Source organism: Oryctolagus cuniculus, chromosome 20 (genome assembly GCF_051225735.1).
Source record: "Oryctolagus cuniculus isolate XC-2025 breed Fujian yellow rabbit chromosome 20, ASM5122573v1, whole genome shotgun sequence".
Taxonomy (NCBI): domain Eukaryota; kingdom Metazoa; phylum Chordata; class Mammalia; order Lagomorpha; family Leporidae; genus Oryctolagus; species Oryctolagus cuniculus.
In genome coordinates, this window is record NC_142886.1 from 40,315,414 (window position 1) to 40,342,431 (window position 27,018).

Sequence of the window (27,018 nt, forward strand, 5' to 3'; positions counted from 1 at the left end):
GAGGGAGAAGGGAAGAGAGAGATCGGTCTCCATCCACTGGTTCATTCCTCAAATGCCTGCAACAGCCAGGGCTGGACCAGGCCAAATCCAGGAGCCAGAACTCCATTCAGGTCTCCCATGTGGATGGCAGGAGCCCAGGCACTGGAGCCATCAGCGGTGGCCTCCCAGGCACATTAGCTGGAAGCTAAATCAGCAAGTGGAACCAAGACTCAATCCCAGGTACTCCCGAATAGGATGCAGGGATCCCGAGTGGTAGCTTAACCCACTGCACCACAAGGCCTGCCCGCCATTCATTTTTAATTGTTTTCCATCCACAATTGGATGAATCTGAGGGTATAGAACCAAGGACATGGAGAACTGACTGCAGATGCTAACTGTTCCCTCCACTGATATGGCGGTTGCATTCCTAGAAATTTTAGTCTGGAAATTGTGGGGGAAAAAAGTCTGTGAAACAGGAGTTATATTCTAGGCTCCGATAAATGCAGGCAGGTTTCCTGTACACAGGAATACCCAGCGGGGACATTTGGTTGCTGTGTAGCTTGCAGGATAATTCTTTAATTTGCTGGACATCTAGCATCCCTGGCCTTACCCACTCAATACCAGATTCTAAGTCAATCAAACCACCTGCCAATCACAAATTCCTGCCTGCCCAGTAAGGCTCTGAGAACTCTGCTGGGGAAACCCGGGGTGTGCTGCTCCAACTTTAGTTAATGTGCACAGGAATGGCCTGGGAGAGCGTGGAAATGCACCTGACCCAGGAGCTCTGGAGTGGGCCCAGGAGTTGCCACCCAGGTGATGCCGCCGCTGCCTGCCTGGGAGCACACTCTGTGTATCAAGGACCTTAAGGACCCTTGGGTTAAGTGTCTGGATTCAGGGTGTGTGTCTCTAAAGTGGGGTGTCTCTGAGAACCACCTGCTGCTGCATCTCTTGGGGTGCCTGTCCGAGGACATCTCTGGACACCCAAATGAGGAACTCCTCTATCTCTGTGCTTAGTGCCTGTGTGTTGCTTTCACGGCACTTGAAGTGGGAAAGCCTCCGAGGTATGTCCCAGGGTCTGGATCTCGAGGAACCTGCAGAACAAAGCACTGCTTCTCTTCCAAACCTCGGTCTCGGTGCAAATCAAGAAACCGCCCTGGGATGTCAAGCAGAGGGGGAGGAGTCGCCCACTCATCCGAGGTTCTGGAAATTTTCTCATTCTTTACTGCGGGTGCTCATGTAGATGTTCGAGCCATTGATGCATGCATTCATTTTCTTCTGAATGCATGAGTATATTGCATCACACACACACACACAGAGAGAGAGAGAGAGAGAGGGAGAGAGAGAGAGAAAGAGAGAGAGGGGGAGAGGTAAGAGCTTTTGGTGGTGGCTTTACTAGATGTGGCTGAAAGAATGAGAATTACTGTTTGCTACTCGAGCCCAATTATGTTGTGTGTTCCCAGCTGTGCCCTTTCTCTGTTGACTTCATCTATACAAATCCGGGCATCTGGGGTGGGTGAAAGGCTCCTTTTTGTTGTCCTGAGCCCAGGTGGGCAGACGCTGACCTTCACCTGGGGGCATTGCTGGATGCAGAATGCCCAAGAGGCTCAGCCCCTTCCCTCTGCACAAGCGCTCGGCCACTGTGGAATATGAGGCTACTGCAAAACCTGTGGGAAAATGGACTTAAAAGACACGTTCGTGTTTGGAGCAAAAATGTTTGAAACCCGCATAGTGTTTTCATAATGTGCCTCTCCATGAGCTTTTCCTGAAGACCCCTCACACGTACAGTTCTCCCCTCGGCCGGACCTCGGCCCTGCATCTTTGCCTGGAGGGCAGCCCGGCGTCCTCTCTGCTGGCTCCCCTTGGCCCTGCCCGCCCGCTGGTCATCTGCACAGCTGGGCTGCGATCCTGTGCAGCACCAAGGGTGCCCCTTCACCTTGTGTTCCGGGGCAAGGCTGGGTGACCGGCAGGCAGGCATCAAAGGACCAGAAGTGGGGTTTTTTTAAAATGAAGAAGGTCACCTCCTCAGCTGGTTTGACCCGGTGTTTGTTCCTGCGGTGCCAGCCGTGGCATATGAAGGGAGCACAGACGTTCAGAGGAACACGGTGAGCAATGCCAGAGGTTAATCCTGGATGGCAAAGCATTTGGGGGAAATGTGAGGACAGCCACTCGATTCTGCCATGGCTTCACTGGAAAAATACAAACTATCAATCTCTTACACGGACCATTGCAAATGCTGCTGGTAGAAATAACCAGTGCAGAAAGAAACTGGCAACAGTTAATACTGTGGTTGATAAAATGTATTACAAATGAGAAATGAAAGAAAGCAAGCTCTGTTAAATTGAAAAGTGCAACAATTGAACTGGGAACAGTTAGAAACCCCACAAAAAGTAAAAGCAACAGGAAGAAAAGCCCACATGGTAAAGTTGATTTTAAAAATGCAATAGAGGGGCCGGCGCTGTGGCGCAGCAGGTTAAAGCCCTGGCCTGAAGCACTGGCATCCCGTATGGACGCTGGTTCTAGTCCCGGCTGCTCCTCTTCCGATCCAGCTCTCTGCTATGGCCTGGGACAGCAGTGGAAGATGGCCCAATGCTTGGGCCCCTGCACCCATGTGGGAGACCCGGAAGAAGCTCCTGGCTCCTGGCTTCAGATCAGCTCCAGTTGTTGTGGCCATCTGGGCAGTGAACCAGCAGATGGAAGACCTCTCTCTCTGTCTCTATTTTTTCTGTAACTCTGTCTTTCAAAATCTTTTAAAAATAAATAAATAAAATGCAATAGAAAGGGGCCAGTGCTGTGGCATAGCAGATAAGGCTGCACATCCCATATGGGTGCCGGTTCAAATCTCAGCTGCTCTACTTCTAATCTTGCTCTCTGCTGTGGCCTGGGAAAGCAGTAGAAGATGGCCCAAGTCCTTGGGCCCTTGCACCCGTGTGGGAGACCTGGAAGAATCTCCTATCTCCTTGCTTCAGATCACCCCAGCTCCCGCTGTTGTGGCCATTTGGGGAGCGAACCAGCAGGTGGAAGACCCCCCCCCCACCTCTGTAACTCTGCCTTTCAAATAAATAAATCACTCTGTAAAAGATTAATAGAAGAATAAAAATAATTTTTGGCAAAATTCTGGATATGCAAAATTTAATCCAGAGAAAATTATTTTGGTAGCAAAGTGATCATTGAAGAAAATTCAGATTATCAATATATGATTGCCTGAGGCTGACACTGTGGCACAGCCCATAAAGCCACCGCCTACAGTGCCAGCATCCCATATAGGTGCCAGTTTGAGTCCTAGCTGCTCCACTTCCGATCCAGCTCTCTGCTATGGCCTGAGAAAGCAGTAGAAGATGGCCCAAGTCCTTGGGCCCCTCCTAACTCCTGGCTTTGGCTCGACATGGCTCTGGCCATTGTGGTCATCTGGGGAGTGAACCAGTGGATGGAAGACATTTCTCTCTCTCTCTCTGTCCTGCCTCTCTAACTCTGCCTTTCAAATAAATAAATAAATCTTTTAAAAAATATGATTGGCTGGCATTCATATAGGCAAAAAGTAATGAATCAAATAGTTTTAGTAAAAGTTTTTTGTAGGAAAACCTGTTGAAAATAAACTTTTAAATATTTATTTATTTATTTGAAAGTTGGTGTTACATAGAGAGAAGGAGAGGCAGAGAGAGAGAGAGGGAGAGAGAGAGAGGTCTTTCATCCACTAGTTCACTCCCCAGTTGACCACAATGGCTGGAGCTGTGCTGATCCAAAGCCAGGAGCCAGGAGCTTCCTCCAGGTCACCCACGTGGGTGCAGGGGACCAAGGACTTGGGCCATCTTCCACTGCTTTCCCAGGCCATAGCAGAGAGCTGGATTGGAAGTGGAGCAGCTGGGACTTGAACCGGCATCCATATGGGATGCTGGCACCACAGGCAGTGGCTTTACCTGCTACGCCACAGCACCAGCCCCAGAAAATAAATTTTTTTAAAGTGTGTTTTTTGAAAGGCACAGCAAGAGAGAGAGAGAGAGAGAGAGAGAGAGAGAGAGAGAGAGAGATCTTCCATTGGCTGGTTCACTCCCCAAATACCTGCAACAACCAAGGCTGGACCAGACCAAAATCAGGAGCCAGGGACTCCATCTGGATCTCCCCTGCAGGTGGTACAGGGCCATCACCAGCTTAGGGAGCTGGATGGGAAGCAGAGTAGCCAGCTCTGTGGGATACAGGCCTCCCAAGCAGCAGCTTAATCTGCTGCAAAGCACAGCCAGCCCTGAGAAGTAACTTTTTAAGATGGGAAAATATGGTACTAGCTTACCTGCATGGACTGGGAAGATGTTGGAAGAATTGTATTGGCTTATAATGGCAGTCACTGAGGGAAATGCTTTTCTCAATGTCAATAAATTCAGCTGAAAACTTATACATTCATATTTATAAAGACAGAAGAGAGATGTGTTCTTTCTAAGGCTTTGTTATTTATTTGAAAGACAGTTACAGAGAGAGGGAGAGAGGGCGAGAGAGACCTCCCAGCCTCTGGTTCACTCCCCGAATGGCCAAAACATCTAGGGCTGGGCCAGGCCAAAGCCAGGAGGCAAGAACTCCATCCGGGTCTCCCACATAGGTGCAGGGGTCCTGGGCTGTCTTCCGCTTCCTTCTCAGGCACATTAGCAGGGAACTGGATCAGAAGTGGAGCAGCCAGGACTTGAACCTGTGTTTATATGCAGGCAGGGTAGGCAGCAGCTTAACCTGCTGGGCCCCAGAAATGTAGCTTTTGTTTTGTTTTCTTTTAAGAGTTATTTATTTACTTATTTTGGAGAGATCGCCCATCTGCTGGTTTCACTTCCCAGATGACCGCAACAGCCAGGGCTGGGTCAGGCTGAAGCCAGGAGCAGGGAGCTTCCTCCAGGTCTCCCACATGGGTGGCAGGAGCCCAAGCATCTGAGCCATCCTCCATTGCTTTTTCCAGGCCATACACAAGGAGCTGGATTGGAAGTGGAGCAGCTGGGCCACGAACCAGCCGGCACCCATATGGGATGCTGAAATTATTGCCAAGTGGTGAGCAGTGGCACAGACACACTTGGAACACCAGCGTCCCATAACAGAGTGTGGGGTTCATGTCCCAGCTCAACTCCTGTCCCAAGCTAATGCGCACCTTGGGAGGCAGCAGGTGATCGCTCAGGTAGTTGGGTCTCTACCACCCATGTGAGAAACCCTGGCTGAGCTCCAAGCTCCTGGATTCAGCCTGACTCGGCCCCAGCTGTTGCAGGCATTTGGGGAGTGAACCAGCAGGCGGGAAATCCCTGATGCTTGCCTGTCTTTCTGTCTCCCTCTATCTTTCTCCCTTTCAAATAAAAAAAAAAGTATTCCCCAAAATGTGATGGAGCCAAAATGCCCTGGGCCAGAGGAAAAAATCAAGCAGAATTCCCATAGCAGCCCTTCCTTTTGGTCCTCAGTTTACTTTTCCATGGCACCCATTGGCTGTGCAAATTCATTTCAGTTTATTTCCAGAGGGTCATAGCTAGACGTCTGTGCCCTGCTGGCCCCCGGCCGCTCCCTGCGTTTCTCCACCCAGGTCCAGACAGCTTCTACTGCTTGTCCCTGCAGCCAGTCTTCCCTGGACTTCCCAAGGTGTAGACCCTGGTGCTCCAACTTGGCTGCACATTGGAGTCACCTGGAGCTTTAACAAACATGGATGCCTGCTTGCCACCCCCCAGAGATTCTGATCTCAGTGTTCTGTGGGCATGGCTGGGGCATCAGGATTTTCAAAGCCTGCCCAGGAGATTCTAAATGTGCAGCCATGTTTAAGAAACTGGTGTCGACTACAAACCCTGCTGGGCCTGGATTAGCACGGTGAAGCCCTGCCTCCACTGCCCCACCCTCGGGACCCCTGCCTCCTAGCAGAGGTGCCCACGTGTGTGTGTCGCACCCCCTCCCATGTCAGCAGCACCCTCTGGGCGGGGATTGAGTTGCCTGCATCTTTGTCTCTCCACCACCAGGCAGTGCATGCTCCTGCTTCTCTGGACATCCTTGTGTGTCATCACCCTTCTGGGGAGCGGGGCTTAGCTCACTGGGCTGGGTTCGCTGCTGGACACAGGTGGTGCTGGCTGACCTGGGGGAGTTCGTTGCTGGTTGAGCACCACCCCCTGTATGCACCAGGTAGCCACCTCGCTGGGCTCCTTCACCTTCTGTGTGTTTCTGTGTGCAGTCGCTGGCTCACCCCACTCCTGTAAGAGCCAAGACTTTCAGGTGCCGTCAAGTGCCTGGCCTGGGCAGACCCATCTCTTTTACTTGCTCTTAAAAAATATTTTATGCTGGGACAGAGAGAGAGAGAGAGAGAGAGAGAGAGAGAGAGAGAGAGAGAACGGGTGCGAGGGAGGGAGGGAGGGAGGGAGAGAGAGAGAGAAATCAACCTTCTATTTGCTGGTGCACTCCCCAAATGTCCACGATAGCCAGGGCTGGGCCAAGCCAAAGCTAGGATCTGGGAACTCAGTCTGGGTCTCCCATGTGGATGGCAGGGAGGCAAGTACTTGAGCCATCACCTTCTGCCTTCCAGGGTGCACATTAGCAATAAGCTAAATTGGAAGAGGAGCTGGGACTTGGATCCGGCACTCTGATACGGGATGCAGGTGTTCCAAGTGGCATCTTAACTGCCGCACCAAGGTTGGACTTTTACCTATTTTCAGATTGAGTTGTATTGTCATTGTTTGCCTGGGTGTATGTGTTGGGTAATTGTGTGTGTGTACACCATTGTTGACTTGGACACATGTGTGTTTGTGTGTGTTGGGTAATTATGTGTGTGCACCATTGTTGACTTGGACACGTGTGTGTGTGTGTGTTGGGTAATTATGTGTGTGCACCATTGTTGACTTGGACACGTGTGTGTGTGTGTGTTGGGTAATTGTGTGTGTATTCTCCATTGTTGACTTGGACACGTGTGTGTGTGTTGGGTAATTGTGTGTGCATTCTCCATTGTTGACTTGGACACGTGTGTGTGTGTTGGGTAATTGTGTGTGTATGCACCATTGTTGAGTTGGCCATGTGTGTGTTGGGCATGTGTGTGTGCTGCTCAAGTGAATATGACCAAGTACACTTGGCCCTCCATACCTTGGGGTTCTGCATCTGTGGATTCAACCAATCTTGGACCAAAAATATTTTTGATTGCATCTGTACTAAACATCTATGTACTGATTATATGGCATTTACTCTGTATTTGGTATTAGAAATAATCTAGAGGTTATTTGAAGTAAATTAGAGGATTGTACAGGTTCTGTGCAAATACTACGCCGTTTTATATAAGGGATTTGAGCACCCACGGATTCTGGAAGCTGAGGAAGAACTCTGGAACCAGTGCCCCCAGATACCAAGGGACAGTTATAATCTCTAATAATGTGAATTTATTTTATCCATGTTTTATATTTTCATTACTAAAAAGCAAAATACCTAAGGTAAGCTACCTATGAGAGGAGGAGGTTTCTTTTGGCTCACGGTTTTAGAGGTTCACAGTCCACGATCAGACAGGCACCAACGGTCCAGCCCCTGGTGAGACCGGAGGATGGCAGTGGTGGTGCATGTGTGGAGGAAGGCTGTGTGGCAAGCCAGGAAGCCGAGAGAGTGGCCAGGTCCAATTCAGCTTTTGTAACCAACCCTCTCATGGGAACTACCTTGCAAGGGCATGCCCTCAGTGACCAAGGAACCCACAAACACCGTAAAAGGATTAACTTTCCATTCTCTTAGCACCATCAACTTAAGACTTGGGGACTGAACCATCTGGCAAAGCAATTACGACATCACTTGGGACGCCTGCATCCCATATCAGAGTCCGTGGGTTGAGTCCTGGCTCCACTCCTAATCCTAGCTTCCTACCCGTGCACGCTCCGGGCGGCAGCACTGATGGCTTACGTGGTTGGGTCCCTGCCACCCTGTGGGAGACCTGGGTGGAGTTCCTGGCTCTTGGACATTTGGGGAGTGCACCAGCTGAAACTCCCCTTCTCTCTTCTCTCTTTCCCAAATAAATAAAATAAGTAATTGTTTTTCCAAACAAGAAACTTCTTCTCACCACCAGACACTCCGTCACTGCACGTTCACAGCCAGTGTGAGGATTTGGGGCCTGCTTAGCTGCAGGGAAGTCCTGTGGCTGGGCAGAATAGAGGAAGAGCTGAGTGTGTGGGTGAAGAGGGGATTCTGGGAGTTTTTAACTTCCTGTTTTTAGGCTGCTGATGTGGCCGCTGAGCTACCTATCTCTTTGACCAAAGCCCCAAGTAAACTTTACAGCACAGCGGTTCAAGCAAAAGCCTCTGTCAGGGCCTGGGCTGGTCTCCGGACCAGGGAGCTGGTCTTCACACGTCTGGTCCCTGGGCTTCCTAAAACAACTGGAAAATTCACACATTGTCAAGTTGACATCTAGAATTCTCATGATGAATGAAAATAGTTGGCAAAGATGGATTTTTAAGAATGTTATAAATATTGATATTTACAACAAAACTCAGGGAGTCGGGCATAGCAGCCCAGATACTGCTTCCAATGTCAACATCTCATATCAAGTGCCTGGGGTCAAGTCCCAGCTCGACTTCCAGTTCCAGCTTCCTCCTAATGTGTGCCTTGGGAGGTACCAGGTGATGGCTCAAGCAGTTGGGTCTCTGCCACCTCCGTGGGAGATCTGGACTGAGTTTTGGGCTCTGGGTTTTGACTCGACTATTGCAGACATTTGAGGAGTTAGCCAGCAGAAAGGAAATGCCTCTCCCCCCATCTTTTCAAATAAATAATTGTTTAAACAAGAAAATAATACAAAACTAGTATATATTTCTTTAAAATATACCCAGTGAAATTTAAATACCATAATAATTTGATACCTACTACCCCCTATCAATTTTTTAAAATATGTGAAAATTTTTACAGTCAAAAATTTCTCATTGTTCCATTTTTTAGAACCTATGTATCCACTCCACCTCTCCAGGGATTTATACTCATGCAAATATTTTGTACTTGTTTCTCCTTGATCATACTTCTTCTACAACCAAAAGTATATATAAATTGAAATTTAATTTTTTTTATTTTCCTGTAATCATAAGGCCTAAATTTTTAAAAACATTCTTCCTGCTTGAGATATTCTTGAATTATTAATAGCTTACAGTTGCAGGGCTGCACTGTGGCATAGCAGGTAAAAGCCACCGCCTGCAGTGCCAGCATCCCATATGGACACCTGTTCAAGTCCTGGCTATTCCACTTCTGATCCAGCTCTCTGCTGTGGCCTGGGAAAGTAGTAGAAGATGGCCCAGGTCCTTGAGCCCCTGCACCCATGTGGGAGACCAGGAAAAAGCTCCAGGCTCCTGGCTTTGAATCGGCTAAGCTCTGGCCATTGTGGCCATCTGGGAAGTGAACCAGCAGATGGGAAGACCTCTCTCTCTGCCTCTGCTTCTCTGTAACTCTGCCTTTCAAATAAATCTTAAATAAAAATAGTATACAGCTGCTCAAAACCATAGAACAAGGAATTTGGTAATTTATATTATTAAATATAAAAGGTGACATTTTATTGAAAATATATTTTGAATTGAAATTAATGGAATGTTTTAGTTTGTTCCTGATTACTAGTGAATGAATGTTATTTATTGCTAGAAAGATTTGAGTTTAGAGTAAATTCTAGGGGCTGGTGTTGTGGCCTAGCGGGTAAAGCTGCCACTGCCTGTGACACTGGCATCCCATGTGGGCGTGGGTTCATGTCCTGGCTGCATCACTTCCAGTCCAGCTCCCTGCTGGTGGCCTGGGAGGAGCAGAAGAGGATGGCCCAGCTGCTTGGGCCCCTGCCCTCTGCATGGGACACCCAGGGGAGGCTCTGGCTTCAGCCTGTCCCAGCACCGGCATTGTCGCCGTCTGGGAAGTGAATCAGCAGATAGAGATGTCTCTCTCTCTCTCTCTCTCTCACTCTCACTCTCACTCTGTCTCTCCTTCTCTGTAACTCTGACTTTCAAATAAATAAATTTAAAAAAAGAATAAATTCTATTCCTATTTTCTATTTCAGTATAATATTTGTTTATATAAACATGCAAATAAATACAAGAAGTTTTGTCTAACAATGCTACTCAGTTATTTGAATGCCTATGAATTATATGACAAAAATCACATGTGCATTTTGACCAAAAATGATATTTACTGGGGCCAGCATTATGGCGTAGCAGGCAGTGCCGGCATTCCATATGGGCACCGGTTTGAGTCCTGGTTGCACTATTTCTGATCCAGCTCGCTGCTAATGTGCCTGGGAGAAGGGAAGAAGATGGCCAAGTGCTTAGGCCCCTGCACACACGTGGGAGACCTGGAGGAGACTCCTGGCTCCTGGCTTCAGCCTGGCCCAGCCCTGCCCATTGTGGCCATCTGGGGAGTGAACCAGCAGATAGAAGATCTGTGTGTGTGTGTGTGTGTGTGTGTGTGTGTGTTTCCCTCTCTGTGTCACTCTGCCTTTTGAATAAATAAATCTCTTTTAAAAAATGTTACTGACTGACTGGCAGGCAGAGGAACAGCCCTCCTCAGTGCAGCCACACCCTGATCCCAGCACCTGTGAGTGCCCGAGCATAGGGAGTATTCTCTAGAATGTGCAGGTGTGATCAAGTCCAGGTCTAGACAAGGGAACTTGATCCTGGATCATGCTGGGCCTGATCACAACACAAAATCTAAGGGGGCAGCCGGCGCCGCGGCTCACTAGGCTAATCCTCCGCCTAGCGGCGCCGGCACACCGGGTTCTAGTCCCGGTCGGGGCGCCGGATTCTGTCCCGGTTGCCCCTCTTCCAGGCCAGCTCTCTGCTGTGGCCAGGGAGTGCAGTGGAGGATGGCCCAGGTGCTTGGGCCCTGCACCCCATGGGAGACCAGGAAAAGCACCTGGCTCCTGGCTCCTGCCATCGGATCAGCGCGGTGCGCCGGCCGCGGCGGCCATTGGAGGGTGAACCAACGGCAAAGGAAGACCTTTCTCTCTGTCTCTCTCTCTCACTGTCCACTCTGCCTGTCAAAAAAAAAAAAAACAAAAAAACAAAAAAAACAAACAAACAAAAAAAAAAAAACAAAATCTAAGGGGGCATTGGAGGAACCAGGGTCAGAAGACAGTGAGAGAGCAGAGACAGAGAGAGCTGAAGATCCTTTATCATTCATTAAATTGAATTTTTAATTGACAAGTCATAATTGTATTACACTTGAATACAGTGTGACGTTCTGATGTATGTATTCCAAAAGTTCATGGGAAATGGATTGAAAAAGTTTGTTTTGGTGCAGAACATTTGAAATCTGTTGCATAGTTTTTTCATAATATGTATTTTTTTTAATTTTATTTATTTGAAAGAGTTACAGAGAGAGGTAGTGTCGCTCCCCCTCTTCGTGGAGGAACGACACAAAGCCCTGCCTAGGCTTCATATCCGAGTCACGGCACCATTATGTCGCTCCCCCTCTTCGTGGAGGAACGACACAGGACCCTGCGCTGTTCTTTCGTCTGCTCGGCCCTCCCCGGGTTTGCTGCTGGTTCTTCCCGGGTTGGCTACTATCCCTTCCACCTCCGTGGAAGGGCAGTTCCCCCCGGCCGCATTCCCCACTTCCGCAGGGGAGCGGCACACCGCCGGCCGGCTCGTCTCGGGGGCTGCACGGGTGTTCTTTCAGCTAGATGTTCCCCATAGATGTTCCCCGTGCATGCCGTCTCTCTCCTCCTTTATAGTCCTCCTCCGCCAATCCCAACTCGGCTGCCCACACGTCGAGTACGCTGCTCTCCAATCAGGAGCAAGTCCTACAGTTTATTAGTTGAACTGGAGGCAGCTGTGCGGAAGCTGTTTACTTCTCTCCCAACGCCATGTTGTGGGAGAGCAGATGCATAGAATAAGTCTTAATTTCAGTAACTTAGTCCAGTCCGGATTGCTCCCCACAGGTAGAGCCAGAGAGAGAGGTCTTCCATCCGCTGGTTCACTCTCCAAATGGCTGCAACGCCCAGAGCTGAGCTGATCTAAAGCCAAGAGCCAGGAGCTTCTTGTGGGTCTCCCACGTGGGTGCAGGGGCCCAATGACTTGGGCCATCTTCTACTGCTTTCCCAGGCCACAGGAGAGAGCTGGATCGGAAGTGGAGCAGCCGGGACTAGAACCAGCGCCCATATAGGATGCCAGCGCTGCAGGCCAGGGCTGTAGCCTGCTGTATCACAGAAACAGCCCCTATAATATGTGTTTCCCATAACTGTTTTGAAGATCCCACACATGTAGAATGAGTAAATCAAGCTAACCAACATATCCATCCTCTCACCTGACAGTTTTTGTTGTGATGCACTTGAAATTTACCCTCTGTCTTGAGACAATACATTATGGCCGACTGTAGTTACCCTGAGTGCAGGCGAGCTCAGAACTGGTCCTCCTGTCTCGCTGGGACCCTGCTCTGTTTGGTCAGCAGCTCCCTGTGTGGTTTCCAGTGCCTTACTAACTGGGAGGAGAGAATTGAGCTGTCAGCAGGCAGGACTTGAATTAGTTTCCCATGACTACTGTAATGGATTAACACACACACACACACACACTGGAAACCGTGCCCTCCATGTCCTCCCTGAAGCCCGTCTTTGTAGGGATGGTGTCGGGAGGCCACAGATAAGCCAGGACGTGCCGCGTCTGTACTTGGAGTTGTCTGGCCTCAGCCAAATGCAAGGAAACTGGGAAATCCCATTTTTTCCAAGTGGCCGTCTGAGTGCAGCAAGTTCTCGGAGGTTCCGGTACCCTCGAGATCTTGCAGCTGTGGAGGGGGAGATGGTGGTGGCCTTGGCCTTGGGGAGAAACAGACTGACTTCAGGGGGACCCAGAACCGGTCACCCATGGGCCGTGAAGGGCCGTGTGTGACTGTGAGGGCAAGGGAGACAGCTGGGTGAACAGGGGCCGCCGTGCAGAGCAAGGCGCAGACTGTGGGAATAACACACGCGCCTTATCAGAGCTGCCTTCCATCGACGGGCTTCTGTTACATTAATTAAGAGACTGTTGTGTTACAGGGCAGAGGACAGGAGTTGCTGACGCAGCACTTGGCAGGCGCGTCCTTTGCCTCCCCGTGAGCACTGGGACTTCCTTAGGGCGTGTGTTACACCCACACCAGGGAAGCCTTCTGGGAGCACTCTGGCTGGGCCAGCGCTGTGACATTAGCGGAGTGGCACGTGGATTTGCATGCACTCTGAGGGATAGCTGGATTCCTAAGCAGGGCCTCCTGGTGCCTGCTGGTTTGTTTATCGTTGATTGTTTCGTACTAACTCTGTCTTATTCCTTCCCATGATGAATCTAACGTGTGCTCATTATAGAAAGAAGTCAGGAGCTCAGAGAATTGAAAGGAAGGAGGGAGACTACTCATGGTCCTGCTGTCTAAGGCCTCCACTTTATTGGTGCTTTCTTGGACTTCCTTTCAGCCTTATCTCTGCATTTAAAAAAAAAAATTGTTTTTGAAAGGTGGAGACACAGAGAAAGCTCATTCACTCCTCTAGTGCCAGCAGTGGCCGAGTCTGGGCCAGGGTCAAAGCCAGGTGCCAGGAACACAATCCAGGCCTTCCACGTGGGTGGCAAGGGTCCCGTTACTTGAGCTGTCGCTGCCTCCTCCCAGGAAGAGGAAGCTGGCATCAGGAGCCAGTGCCAGCACTTGAATCGGGGTCTACAGCACAGGACACGGGTGTCCCAGCCACTAGGCTGAGTACAAACTGTGCATTTTTTAATGCACGTGTTTTCTATCTTTTTTATTTATTTTTAATTTTTAACTGATACATGAAAATTATACATGTGTGGGGTAACATGAGCTGCTTCGATACATGTATACATTGTGTAATGTCCCAGTTAGGGTGAATGTATCTATCCCCTCAATCATTTATCAATTTTTTTATGGTGAAAACATTCACACTCCTGTTTTCTAGCTTTTTCTTTAACTCAGTATGTTATCGTTACCTGTCGTCACCCTGCTGTGCAGTAGAGCAGAGCTTCCTTCTCCTAGCTAACTCTGTTAGTCCATTGGTCATCCTTCCCTGTCCCCCCACTCTCCCCAGCCGCTGAAAACCATCACTCTACGTGCAATTGCTATTAAATCAACTGTTAGGTTCTTTTTTTTTTTTTTTTTTAAATATTTACTTAATGGGCTGGTGTCGTAGCATAGCAGGTAAAGCCACCACCCGCCGTCCCAGCATCCCATATGGGTGCTGGTTTGAGTCCTGGCTGCTCCACTTCTGATCTCGCTCCCTGCTAATGCACCTGAGAAAGCAGTAGAAGATGGCCCAAGACCCGGGGCCTCTGCACCCACGAGGGAGACCTGGAAGAAGCTTCTGGCTCCTGGCTTTGGATTGGCCCAGCTCTGGCCATTGTGGCCATTTGGAATGAACTAGCAGATAGAAGACCTTTCTCTCTCTCTCTCTCTCTCTCTCTCTCTCTCTCTCTGCTTCTGCCTCTTTGTAACTCTGCCTTTCAAATAAATACATCTTTAAAAAAATTATTTGAAAGGCAGAGTTACAGAGAGAGAGGGAGAGAAAGAGAGAGAGAGCAAGCGAGAGAGAGAGGTCTTCCATCCGCTGGTTCACTCCCCAAATGGCTACAAAGTCTGGGCTGAGCCAGGCCAAAACCAGGAACAGGAACTTCTTCCAGGTCTCCTACATGGGTTCAGGGGCCCTCCGCTGCTGTTTTCCCAGGTGCATTAGCAGGGAGCTGGGTCAGAGCCATCCGACAGCACCAGCCCCCGATTCTTGTATCTTTTTCTTAAGTCAGTGCCATGATGTAAACACTTCACACGATTTTATAACTTCCCAATAGTCTACTATGGACATATACTAGATTTCATTTATCCCTTACTTAATGGGGATTTAGATTGTCACTGAGTTTTCCTTTACATAGAATGCTATGAATAATCTATTTAGGAATAAAGCTATTTCTGTATTTAACATTTTCCTTAGAATTAAGTAATAGAAGTGAAATTTCTAGATAACAGGATATGACTATTTAAAAGACTTTGCACCCATAATTTGACATTGCTTCCCAGAAGATTTGTACCCACATATATATATATATATATATATATATATATATATTTAAGGATCACGCATGAAATTGTTGGGTTTTGTTTGGAACATGCTATTTAAAACCTGGGAGAAGCTGTATCTTTGAGGAGATGAGGTTAGAACTAGTTCAAAAAACTACAGCTGAACTTCTTTTTTTTTTTTAAGATTTATTTATTTATTTGAAAGTCAGAGTTACAGAGAGAGAGAGAAAGAGGCAGAGAGAGAGAAAGAGAGAGAGAGAGGTCTTCCATCCAATGATTCACTCCCCAGTTAGCCACAATGGCTGGAACTGCACCAATCCGAAGCCAGGAGCCAGGAGCTTCTTCCAGGTCTCCCACATAGGTGCAGGGGCCCAAGGACTTGGGCCATCTTCTACTGCTATCCCAGGTCATAGCAGAGAGCTGGATCAGAAGTGGAGCAGCCGGGTCTCGAGCCTGCATCCACATGGGATGCCAGTATTTCAGGCCAGGGCATTAACCCGCTGAGCCACAGCACCAGCCCTACAGCTGAACTTCTGCAAGAAGGAGTCTGTGTGGATTTGTTCCGTGAGTCTGTGCATTCTTCCAACCACAGCCAACAAGCTCGCCTATGCGGGTCAGGATCAGGCAGCTGCGGGAGGTCTCAGCAGGTTCCCCTCCACGCTGGTTCTGCCCTGTCACTTCGGTGGTCTCTTGGGGTCGTGTCAGTTTTCCGATGAAGATTCTGAAGCTGAGTGCTAGCGTGGCTGGAACATAGTTTTGAGTGTTTTCTCATCGTGCTGCAGGCCGGGCGTTTGCGATCAGGCTGTCGGCACGGTTGGTCTCTGCTGAGGCCTCGCTCCTTGGCCTGCAGACCGCTGCCTCCCTGCCGTGTCCCCACGTGGGCTGCTGTGTGCACGTCTTCATCCTCATCTCTTCCTATAACGACACCAGCCATGTTGGATCGGGAACCTCTCCTAGGGCCCATTTCAACTCAATCTCCAAGTACAGCCACGGTTGTAGGTCCTGGGAAGGGGGCTGAACTTGAACAGATTAGGAAGGAGCACAGTTTGCCCTGTAGCAGAAGGCAGTGGAATCAGAAAGGTTGCAAGTCCTCAGTTATGAAGTGTGGCCAGTTAAAAGCAGCGGCTCTTTAGAATCACTTGGGATTTGTAACAAATAGCAATGGCCCAGAGATGCTAATGTAATTGGTCTGTGGAGAGCCCTAATGTAGATGTTTTTTGTTTGTTTCATTTGTTTTTAAAGATTTACTTATTTATTTGAAAGAGTTACACTGAGAGAGAAGGGGAGGCAGAGAGAGAGAGAGAGAGAGAGAGAGAGAGAGAGAGACCATCCCCAATTGGCCACAACTCTCAGAGCTGCGCCAATCCAAAGCCAGGAGCCAGGCAGTCTCTTCTAGGTCTCCCACGTGGGTGCAGGGGCCCAAGGACTTGGGCCATCTTCTACTGCTATCCCAGGCCATAGCAGAAAGCTGGATTGGAAGTGGAGCAGCCAGGACTCGAACTGGTGCCCACATGGGATGCCAGCACTGCAGGCAGCGGCCTTACCCACTGTGACATTAGCCACAGCACCAGCCCCCTTAAATTACTTTCATAAAACAGACTGTATCCTGCTCCACAACCAAGAACATTTTTTAGCTGAAACGCTGCAGACAGACCTGAGTAGCTTTCATTATCCTGAAAGTGACGCTTTCTGTCCAGCAGACATTTTAGAGTGTCTGTCAGTAGGCAGTCTGAGAGGGGCAGCTGGATTGCACGTCTCCTGTTCATGGGCACTGGGCACTAGGATTCTTCTGCTCTTTCATTCATCATTTAGTTCCTAGCTGAATGCTGAGGATCTACGAGACAATGTGCTGGGGTCATAGACCAGAGAGTGTCCCCGAGCCCTCCGGCCAAAGATACCCCTCCCTGGAACCTGGGAGTAGGGCGATTGTCCTACATTATCCAGGTGGCGTCAGTTGAATCCCAGGATGTCTTCAAAGCAGAGGATCTTTTCTGGCAGAGGTTAGAGAAATGCGATAGAAGAAGACAGAAGAGATTAAAAGCATGGAGCGTTCTCCACCCACCATTGCTGCATATATATGTAAATATATATATATATATATATATATATTTCAATCATTTTACAGGAGAGGCAGGGAACAGACCCCCCAGCAGATGGGGGCTCCCACAGCATCCAAGGATGGGCCAAACTAGACCCAGGAGCCAGGAACCCTACAAAATACCCAACCAGTACACTACAAACCTGTCAAGGTCATCACAGACAAGACAAGCCTGAAAAAGTGTCACAGACCCACAGAGATGTTTCTTCCCTAGGGCCGTATGTGTCCTACAGAGGAAGAAGCACCCTTCTGTATTTCCTGGAGGGATGTGCTCCGGGGGCATGGGTCTGGGACTGGGAACCTTTGTTCTGCCCATAGTTTAAAGGGAAAAGCTCTCACCGTCCAGCAGCTGGTTTGTACACTGGCTTCACGGCTAAACACACATCCAGTTCACTCATCATAGTTTCCTAAAGCTACTTAATGTCCAGAGAGTATGTTTCATTGACAAAGTGCCTTCTGTTGCCCATTGTAAATGCATTTGGGAGGAGTAGGGAAAGGTAGGCACCACTGTAGAAGGCAGATGCAGCACTGGTAGTTGCCCAAGCGGAAAGCCGACCTGGCTCAGCCCTGGAGCTGTAGGACTCCCAACTCCAGCCCATGTCACAAGTGACCACTTAGAAGAGCTTTGCACCCGAGGGCTGGGAAGAAGTGTTACATCGTCTGCACCTGGAAATAAAAATAGGCACCCTACCCTCTGGTCCCTACAGGAAGGACAGGAATCACGTCTCTCATCTTCTTCTTTTTTAAAGATTTATTTATTTATATGAAAGGCAGAGTAACAGAGAGAGGACAGAGAGAGAATCTCCCATCCACTAGTTCACTCCCCAAATGGTCACATGGCTAGGGCTGACCCAGCTGGAGCCAGGAGCCTCTTCCAGGTCTCCCACATGGGTGGCAGGAACCCAAGCACTTGGGCCATCTTCTACTGCTTTCCTAGGCCATTGGCAGGGAGCTGGATCAGAAGTGGAGGAGCCGGGTCTCAAACCAGTGCCCATATGGGATGCTGGCGTTGCAGGTAGCAGCTTTACCCACTACGACACACTAGCCCCTTTTTTCATCTTTATTTTTTTTTAAGATTTTATTTATTTATTTATTTATTTGAGAGGCAGAGTTACAGACAGAGAGACAGACAGACAGAAAGGTCTTCCATCCGCTGGTTCACTCCCCAGATGGCCGCAATGGCCGGAGCTGCGCCAGTCTAAAGCCAGGAGCCAGGAGCTTCTTCCAGTCTCTCATGTAGGTGCAGAGGCCCAAGGACTTGGACCATCTTCTGCTGCTCTCCCAGGCCACAGCAGAGAGCTGGATTGGAAGAGGAGCAGCCGGGACATGACCCACCTGCCATATGGGATGCTGGTGCCCCAGGCACAGGCTTAGCCTTCTGTGCCACAGCACCGGCCCCTTTTTCTCACCTTTAATGTTAGGCTGGGCACAAATAGTTGAGGGCTTTGGAAGGAGCCTAAGTACTTTGTGTTTGAATGAAACTTGATTGTTCACTCAGGGAAAATTTAACATTTCCCAAATAGCAATTACTTTCACTCCTATGTAGATGCAACTTGTGGTTTAAAAAAAAAGAATTGTAAGGAGTAGAAACACCTGGATGTTTCAGGGTCCTCTTTACGCAGGCCCGGGACTCCCAGGCCAGCTCCCCCCTTGGCTCCTCACTACCTGCCGGCTCATTGCCATGGTGGACTTCCTGTGGTGGAGCACTTTATAGAAGTTTATGAAAACTCAGAATAGATCTTCAGAAGCCAAAAAAATCCATTATACACACAATGCAGCAAGTGTCCAGTGAATGAGTGACCCAAACAAAGGGTGGGAAAAGAGCAGCACTGAGCACGTCACCGCTGTGGAGGCCACGTCGGGGAGCCCTAGGTTCCTCCAGTTCCTGAGCCACAGTCCCTTCTCAGCTGATTCTACTCTTGAGAATTTTCTAGAGCTGGCGCCGTGGCTCACTAGGCTAATCCTCCGCCTTGAGGCACCAGCACGCCGGGTTCTAGTTCCGGTTGGGGCGCCGGATTCTGTCCCGGTTGCCCCTCTTCCAGGCCAGCTCTCTGCTGTGGCCAGGGAGTGCAGTGGAGGATGGCCCAGGTGCTTGGGCCCTGCACCCCATGGGAGACCAGGAGAAGTACCTGGCTCCTGCCATCAGATCAGCGCAGTGCGCCGGCCGCGGCAGCCATTGGAGGGTGAACCAACGGCAAAGGAAGACCTTTCTCTCTCTCTCTCTCTCTCTCTCTCTCACTGTCTACTCTGCCTGTCCAAAAAAAAAAAAAAAAAAAAAAAAAATTTAAAAAAAAGGAGAATTTTCTGGAACATTCTCTTAGCAATTTTCTGAACATGATTCTCCTAACCAAGCCATAGTGCGATACTTGGCAGATTTCATCCCCATTCCCATTTTTAAAACACTTCATATTTGACACATGCAGAAAATCAGTGTGGCATGGCTGTAAGTTACAAATCCTACTGATGGACAGCCACTGTCCGGACCCTACGTGTGTGTCTCCCCCCCCCCCACCTACCCCAGGGGGTACCACTACCCCGAACTGTGAACCGTGTCGTTGTCCGTCCCTCTGGTCTTTCAAAACTTTTATCGCACAAGAACACAGCCGTGAGCGATAGATTATTCTGGTTTTGGCTTTGAGGTTGGCGAAAGAAGCATCGTATAGAATATAGTCAACAGTAGCTTTCTTTTTAGCCCCAGAATTAGGTTTCTAAGATTAATCTACATTGTGTGTGGCCGGAGTGCATTTGTTTGACTTCCATATAGTGTGGGATTGTGTGACTATTACAGTTTCCTTAGTGACTCTCCTGATTTGGGCATTGTTTTCCAGGTTAGGGCCATTTACAATCAATGCCACCTTGAACGTTCTGGGTGGACGTCTCCTTGGCACACACGAATAAACATTTGCTGGTGCAGCGATTCTAGGTGTGGGCCTGCATCCGAGGTCCCTGGAGAGAAGGCAGGGTGCTGGGCCCTGTCGCGGGGCCTCTGGTTCCGTAGGTCTGGGTGGAGCCAGGATTTTGCACTTCTGATGTTTCCACGTGGTGCTGACGCTGCTGGACCCACTTTGGGTCCACCCCGAGGGCTGGGCTGACCGGGATACAGTGTGCGCCGCTCCACGTTCTAGATGACGCTCAGTTATTTCCTGCGTGCTGTGGCAGTTTGTTTCTCAGGATGGGAGTGTTCATCTCGTGGTACTCGTCTCCTTTCTCTGCACTCCGTGTGACTGGGGGTGTGGAGGAAAAGGATGGGTGCTTTACCCAGCATCTGAAGCAGTAGAGGGAACTGCGCACGATCTGGTGTGTTTTCTGGAGATTAGCAAGCGAAAGAACTGACTCCAGCAGACTTCTCCAGGGAAAGCAAACAGTAAGGAATCCACATGAATTTAACAGAACCTGATTTGCCCACATCAGGGAAGGTGCCAGGTGGGTAGTCACCTAGGTCCGCTTCAAGTACCCACAACACACCAGAGGTGTCCCCAGAGAGATCCTGAAGCCGTCAGCAGCAGGCTACCCGCAGCTTGCCTTGGCTGAGGAGGGGAAGTGCGCCACCCGCCACTCAGCCTCCCTGAACCCCGGGGGACAATCAGACGCGGTGGGGAGCCCAGTCAAAGCAGGATCTCACTTTATTGTAAAAGGGAGGTGCTTATATAGCTGTGGTTCAGAGCGGATGCAGGCAAGGGGTGGGGTGATGTGATGCAAAAGAGGTATTATACCACCTTAATGATCATTAGGCAAAAGCGCCCTGGGGCTGGGGTGTTTGCCACCAGGGATTTGAAACTTAAAGACAGGTTTTCAAATTCGAGGCAGGCTCAGGAAGTTTCCTCTAGGCCTCTCCGGATTCAGCCTCCCCCACACTCAATGAAAGGGCATTTGGGCCATGCGCGTGCACACACCTGGAGTTCATGTGTCGGAAACTTGATCCCCAGTCTTGAGATGCGGGGCCTTTTTATTTTATTTATTTATTTATTTGATAGGCAGAGTTAGACAGTGAGAGAGACAGAGAGAAAGGTCTTCCTTTTTCTGTTGGTTCACCCCCCAAGTGGCCGCTATGGCTGGTGCGCTGCGCTGATCTGAAGCCAGGAGCCAGGTGCTTCCTCCTGGTCTCCCATGCAGGTGCAGGGCCCAAGGACCTGAGCCATCCTCCACTGCACTCCCGGGCCAACAGTCCAGAGAGCTGGACTGGAAGAGGAGCAACCGGGACAGAATCCCCCTAGGACTAGAACCCGGGGTGCCCGCGCTGGAGGCGGAGGATTAGCCAAGTGAGCTGTGGCACCAGCCCAAGAGGTGGGGCCTTTTAGAGGTGATTGGAGCCTGAAGGTGCTGTCCTCATGAATGCATTCGTGTGGTCTCACGAGGACGAACTTTTTATACCAGTGAGTTTGGCTCCGTCTTGCTATTGCTAGCTTTCTGGCCCTCTGCCTTCTGCCTTGGAAAACCTAGCACAAAGACCTTGCCAGCTGGGGCCCTTGATCTTGGACTTTCCCACCTCTAGAACAGGAAGAAGTAAATCCCTGTTCTTTACAAGTGACCCTGTCTCTCACAGCCCATCAGAGCAGCACAAACAGCCAAGGACCACGACCACGATGGGTGCATCCCCTGCCAGAGCAGCAACAAGGCAGAGTGGGCGTTGGAAGTAAAGAAGGGAGACAGCTCGCTTCCTGCAGGAGGTGGCGCAGTTGCTTTGCTCCCAGGGTTGCAGACTGGAGCCTGGTGGAACGTGCGTCAGCTTCCATCAGCCAGTCTGGGCTCAGACCGCCAGCTCCGCTTGCCAGGCCCTGGGCTGAGAACAGGCACAAGTCACTCGGTCTTTCCTGCATCCCAGTTTCCTTGACTGCAAATCGGAGTCCCTCCTGTCTCCCTGGCAGGGTTACGGAGGTCTTCGTGCATAAGGTTTGCAAAGGGAAAGCTCCTGGTGTGAGGGAGGGCCCTGCTGTGGTTTGTCCCTCGTGTAGTGGTGTTGAGAGGCATTGGGACTGTAACAGGCAACTGGGCCGTGCAGGATCTGCACACACACACACACACACAGGCACACACACACCCGTGAAGGGATTAACTTCATCTCCCGGCACTGGGTGAGTTCTCCCTCTCATGGGGCAGGGTTCATTACTGGGGAGCTGATTGTTGGAAAGCGAGGTCACCCCTTGTGTCCTGGTCACTTTCACATGTACCGGCTTGTTCCCCTCGCGCTCTCCACCAGGAATCAAAGCAGCACAAGGCCCTCTCCGGACTCTGCCAGCAATCTGGAACTTCCCAGCCTCCAAAACCGTCCATGACATTCCCTCTCCTCGTGATGGCTTCCCCAGTCTCGGGTGTTCTGTTAGGGCCACGGACAGGGCTGGGACGGGCGCTCTGTGAGTGCCACAAACGCTGTAGGTGCGGGGCTTCTTTCTGGAGTGACGGAAATGCTCTGCTTTGGAGGTGGCTGCGTAGCCCCACGGATGTCCCCAGCTCTGGTGAACCTGGCACTTGAACTAAGTGACTTGTATGATGTGTGACTATATCTCAATAAAGTTGGTTTTTAAAAAACTTATTTAAAACAAGGAAGTTAAGGACCATGTCCAGGAGTGCAGAGCTAGCCAGCAGGGGAGCTGGGATGTGACCCAGGGAAGCTGAGTCCACACTTCTGGCTTCCTCTCTCCCTTCTGTCCACCTGAGAACCCCCTGCTGCTCCTATAAGACTCAGCTCCGCTGGGCTGCTTTGACAAAACTCTGATTACCGGCAGCCTCGTGGGGGCCCTTGCTGTCCTCGGACAGCTCTGCTGGGTCACTGTGCAGCAGGGTACCTGTCTTTTCTGCAGTTGCCATTGAGCCCTCACCCAGACAGCTGTCTTGTCAAGCCTGTGTGGGTGTGATTTGGGAAAAACACATTGTTGCCCTTCGGAAAAATATGCGCAAGCCCATGTCCAAGGGGTAGGAGTTAAGCACCATTTCCTTGTAACGCTTCTGAACTTTTCTTAATGTTTGTCTGTCTCTCCTTCATAGTTTACAGAACATATAGCCTCATCAGAGCCCAACTGAAATTGAACGTGGGTGGGAATTGCAAGAAAAATTACATTTGTCCATAAGAAAAACCCCAGATGTATGAGATGATGTTTGTAGACACAGAGAGAAAGAGAAAGAGCAAAATGTCTTACCAGGTGCTAAAGTGCTTTACGTCATAATCTCGTTTAATCCTCCTTGAGGATGCTTCATGAAGCTTGTAGAAGGATGAAGCCTACAACATGCATCATGTTTTCGTAATGTGCACTTTCCACCAGCATTCGGAAGACCCCGTGTGCCTTTCCATTGCGTGTCTCCCATGCTGCTGATGGGAAATGAACTTCAGCAAGACGTGCTCAGCCCCTCTTCTGGGTGCTGAGATCGGGGGCTTTCTGTTTTCTCTGCGTTTGTGCACTTGCTGAACCCCCTACAGTGAGTATGTGTTACATGAAGTACGATGATGAACAAACCCCCGCCCCTGGCTGATGGGGCTGCCCAGGGGGCTCACCACAGCCTCTTCGTGGTGGACGTGACCCCACCACCAAGGCTCACTCATCACCTGCAGGCACTGCACACCACACATTACAAAAAACACAGAGGAAGCGAGCCTGGTGGCTCCTCTGGGGGCCTCACACCTCCACACTGCTGCCCGGGTCTTCTAATGAAAACAGAACCCTGTGCAGAATCCCACCCTTGAGGCTCATTGGAAAAGAAAACAGAGATAAGAAGGCAGTGGGTTTCGCGAAAGAAAACTAGCCTTGATGACTTCTTGGCAAAGGCCAGGGGAAGCGTGCTCCTTGGGCCACATCTGGCTGCCACCTCCCTGAGCGCCAAGGGAAGGGAGGTGCCGGGTTCACCAGCGTCTCCGACCGTTGCACAGCTGATAACGGATGCCACCGGAGTGATTTTCCAGATTGCCAAAACATAAAGATACTGAGTTTCCATTGTCTTATGTCTGATGGCCACCGCCCCGTGTCAGTGGGGGCCTCCCCCACCTTCCTCCCATATGGTGGATGGTTTCTGTGGCCCCGCAGACAGGCATGAGGGAGAAGCTGGCCTGCGGTGTGACCAGGGGATGTGGCTCCGGCAGCATGGTTGGGCAGGAGGGGGGTGTGGCCTTGTGGGGCAGCTCACGGGCACTTGGCCTGATTTCCAGCTTTGAGTCATGCTGTGACCCCTTCTGGAAGAGGGAGGTTTTTCACTCCATGTTTACGTTTTTCTCCTTTACTTAATTTGTTTATTTGAGAAGCAGAGAGAGAGAGAGGAGACAGACAGAGCTCCCATTCGCTGATTCATTCCCCAAATGCCTGCAATAGCTGGGGCTGGACTAGGCTGAAGCCAGGAGCCAGGACCCAGGAACTCAATCTAGGTCCCCCACACAGGCGCCAGGGATCCGACTACTTGAGCGATCGCCTGCTGCCTGCTGGGCTGTGCGTTAACAAAGCTGGAATCGGGAGTGGAGCTGGGACTCAGACCCAAGCACTTTGATGTGAGTTGCAGGTGTCCCAACCAGTAGCTTAACACGAGGTCAGATGCCCTTCCTCAAGTTTTCACTTCTGACTGATTTTAAGGACCTGGCATTGTTTGTGGGGGCATAAAAGAAGTTTCCAAAGTGCCTGAACGGGGACTTAGGAGCACCACGGTACACCCCAAGCCAGCTGCCACCCTCTCACACCATCTGCAAGACGCCCACACCTGGCCAAGGAAGCCTAAGCCAGGCCAGCCATGCTGTGCACTGCCCAGCAGATGGTGTCCAGAAATGCAAGCAGGTGGTCCAAGAGCACAGTTGCTGTGAGGGTCAGGAAAAGTGACCGAATGTGGCTGAGAGCAGTTGGAACAGGACAAGAGCAGTGCAAAGTGGAGGAAGCCCGACCCTTGGCTGTGCAAGCTGCATGCCTCCAGCCTGCTGTTCCCTCGTTGCCTGCAGAGCAAAGCCTGCGGAGTGCGTGCCCCTGGTCTACTGTGTAGTCTCCCTGGTCCCCCTCTTCTCGCTTCCAAGTGGGAACAGGCCATGGGGACACTGAGGGCAGGTGGCCTCCGATGGAGGTAGGTGTCGGGGGGCAGGGAATCTGAGACTGTTGGCAATTGAATCCCAAAGCCAGGTGAGGAGGGAAGCTCCTTAGAGAAGGCGTAAGAGGCTGCACCTGTGGAGCAGGGACAACAGCTAGTTAGCTTGGGGTAGGGGGATTTTTTAAAATTTTAGTGAAACCTGGGACCGGCGTTGTGGCTCACTTGTTAATCCTCCACCTGCGGCACCGGCATCCAATATGGGTGCCAGGTTCTAGTCCCAGCTGCTCCTCTTCCAGTCCAACTCTCTGCTGTGGCTCGGGAGGGCAGTGGAGGATGGTCCAGGTGCTTGGGCCCCTGCACCCGCATGGGAGACCAGGAGGAAGCACCTGGCTTCAGATCGGCGCAGTTCCAGCTATAGCAGCCATTTGGGGAATGAACCAACAGAAGGAAGACCTTTCTCTGTCTCTCTCTCACTGTCTGTAACTCTACCTGTCAAATAAATAAAAAAAATTTTTTAGCAAAACCTGAACTGTTCAAGGTTTTACCGAAAATAAAACCATCAGTACCAGCGGTGGTCACTGTAATAGACCCAGCTCAGTGCATTGTGTGATTAAAATGCGAGGAGAGCTCTGGAGAGGAACGTCTGGTCCCTGTCCTCAATGTCTGGCCGGAATGGATGCAGAATGAGTCTGCAAAGTGGATGCAAGGAGGGGAGAGAGCCTGGGGAGAGAGGAGGGTGCTTCAGCCCCCTCGCTCATGCACGACCCTGTCCACTTGGGGGTGCTGAAAGGTTTTTAAAGTCAAGGTAGCTTCCATTAGCATCTACATGTCCCTTTCTCTGGCTAAGATGGGCAGCCAAAGAGAAAAGCAAAGCAAAGCAGGGGCCACTCATTGCAAGCCAGACAGTGAAAAAAGTAAAGGTTATAGAGCGAACTACCCACAGGACGTGGAGCTGCTCGGTGACTGTCGGGTTCGTGTTTCTCTTCATCTGCTCATGTTTGTGCTCATTTAAAGAGAGCCAAAATCAACACACACGGAAAGTGGCCAGACTCCTGCCCCCGTGGCCTTCAGTTTCCTCTCTTTGCCCCAGTGGGGGCCCTGGCTGCAGAACCCCACTTCTATTTCCTGCTCGAGACGAGCTCAGCACAGAACACAGGCGCTGCCTCCTTCTGCAGCTTTTCTGCGCCGCGGCCCACGCTGCTGCTCTTGTTTAAAAATGACCCATTGGGAACAAGGAAGGAAAACTGTCAGCGGTTGAAGTTCTTGCTAAACACAGAGGAAGTAAACGAGTTGTAAAAATGTGAACCGCATAATTGACTCCCAGCTGTGTGTTGATCACAGCGGAGCCGCCGATGTCGGAACTCATAGTCGCCCTCAGTGGTTTGGCGCAGGAGTAATGAGCTGCTTATGCACACGCTCGTGCGTTTGGAAAGCCTGGAGCTTCTAATGAGAGGTTGATGTCACTGGGAGCCTGGCAAGTGGCTGGGCTTTTAGTGAGAAGACTGGAGCGGTTCCCATGGCGGAACCAGGAGATGTTCTGGCCGCTCCTTGGGCGGGGGCATCTCTCCTCTGACCTCAGCCCCACAGGGTCATTTCCCAGCTTGCCTGCACCTCTAACAGGTAGTCAAATGCAGGGTGAAAGAACCTGACATTCAAAACAATTCATTTGGCTTTTTCTCTACAGATTCTTATTCGATGCTATTTTGTTCCAAGATGGAAATTGCTTTATTGTTATTTTCCATTCGTAAGAGTGAAAATATGTGCTCATTGTCAAGAAAATTCTACAATTCCAAACATATGAGTGTAAAGTCCCATTGCCAATCCAGAATAGTTACTGTTGAGAGTTTTCTCTCTCCCATCTAGATTGTTCTATGCATACATAAAACATGCCCATGTTTTAGTATTTTGATTTTTTTAAAAAATTTTTGACAGGCAGAGTGGACAGTGAGAGAGAGAGAGACAGAGAGAAAGGTCTTCCTTTTGCTGTTGGTTCACCC

At 50.2% G+C, this 27,018-nt stretch overlaps 1 protein-coding gene across 2 annotated transcripts in view; it reads left to right on the forward strand.

Annotated features, from left to right (window-relative positions):
• KCNK13 (potassium two pore domain channel subfamily K member 13) overlaps window positions 1–27,018 on the forward strand; it is a 105,311-nt gene that overhangs the window by 38,948 nt on the left and 39,345 nt on the right. The gene's annotated exons all lie outside the window — the stretch shown is intronic.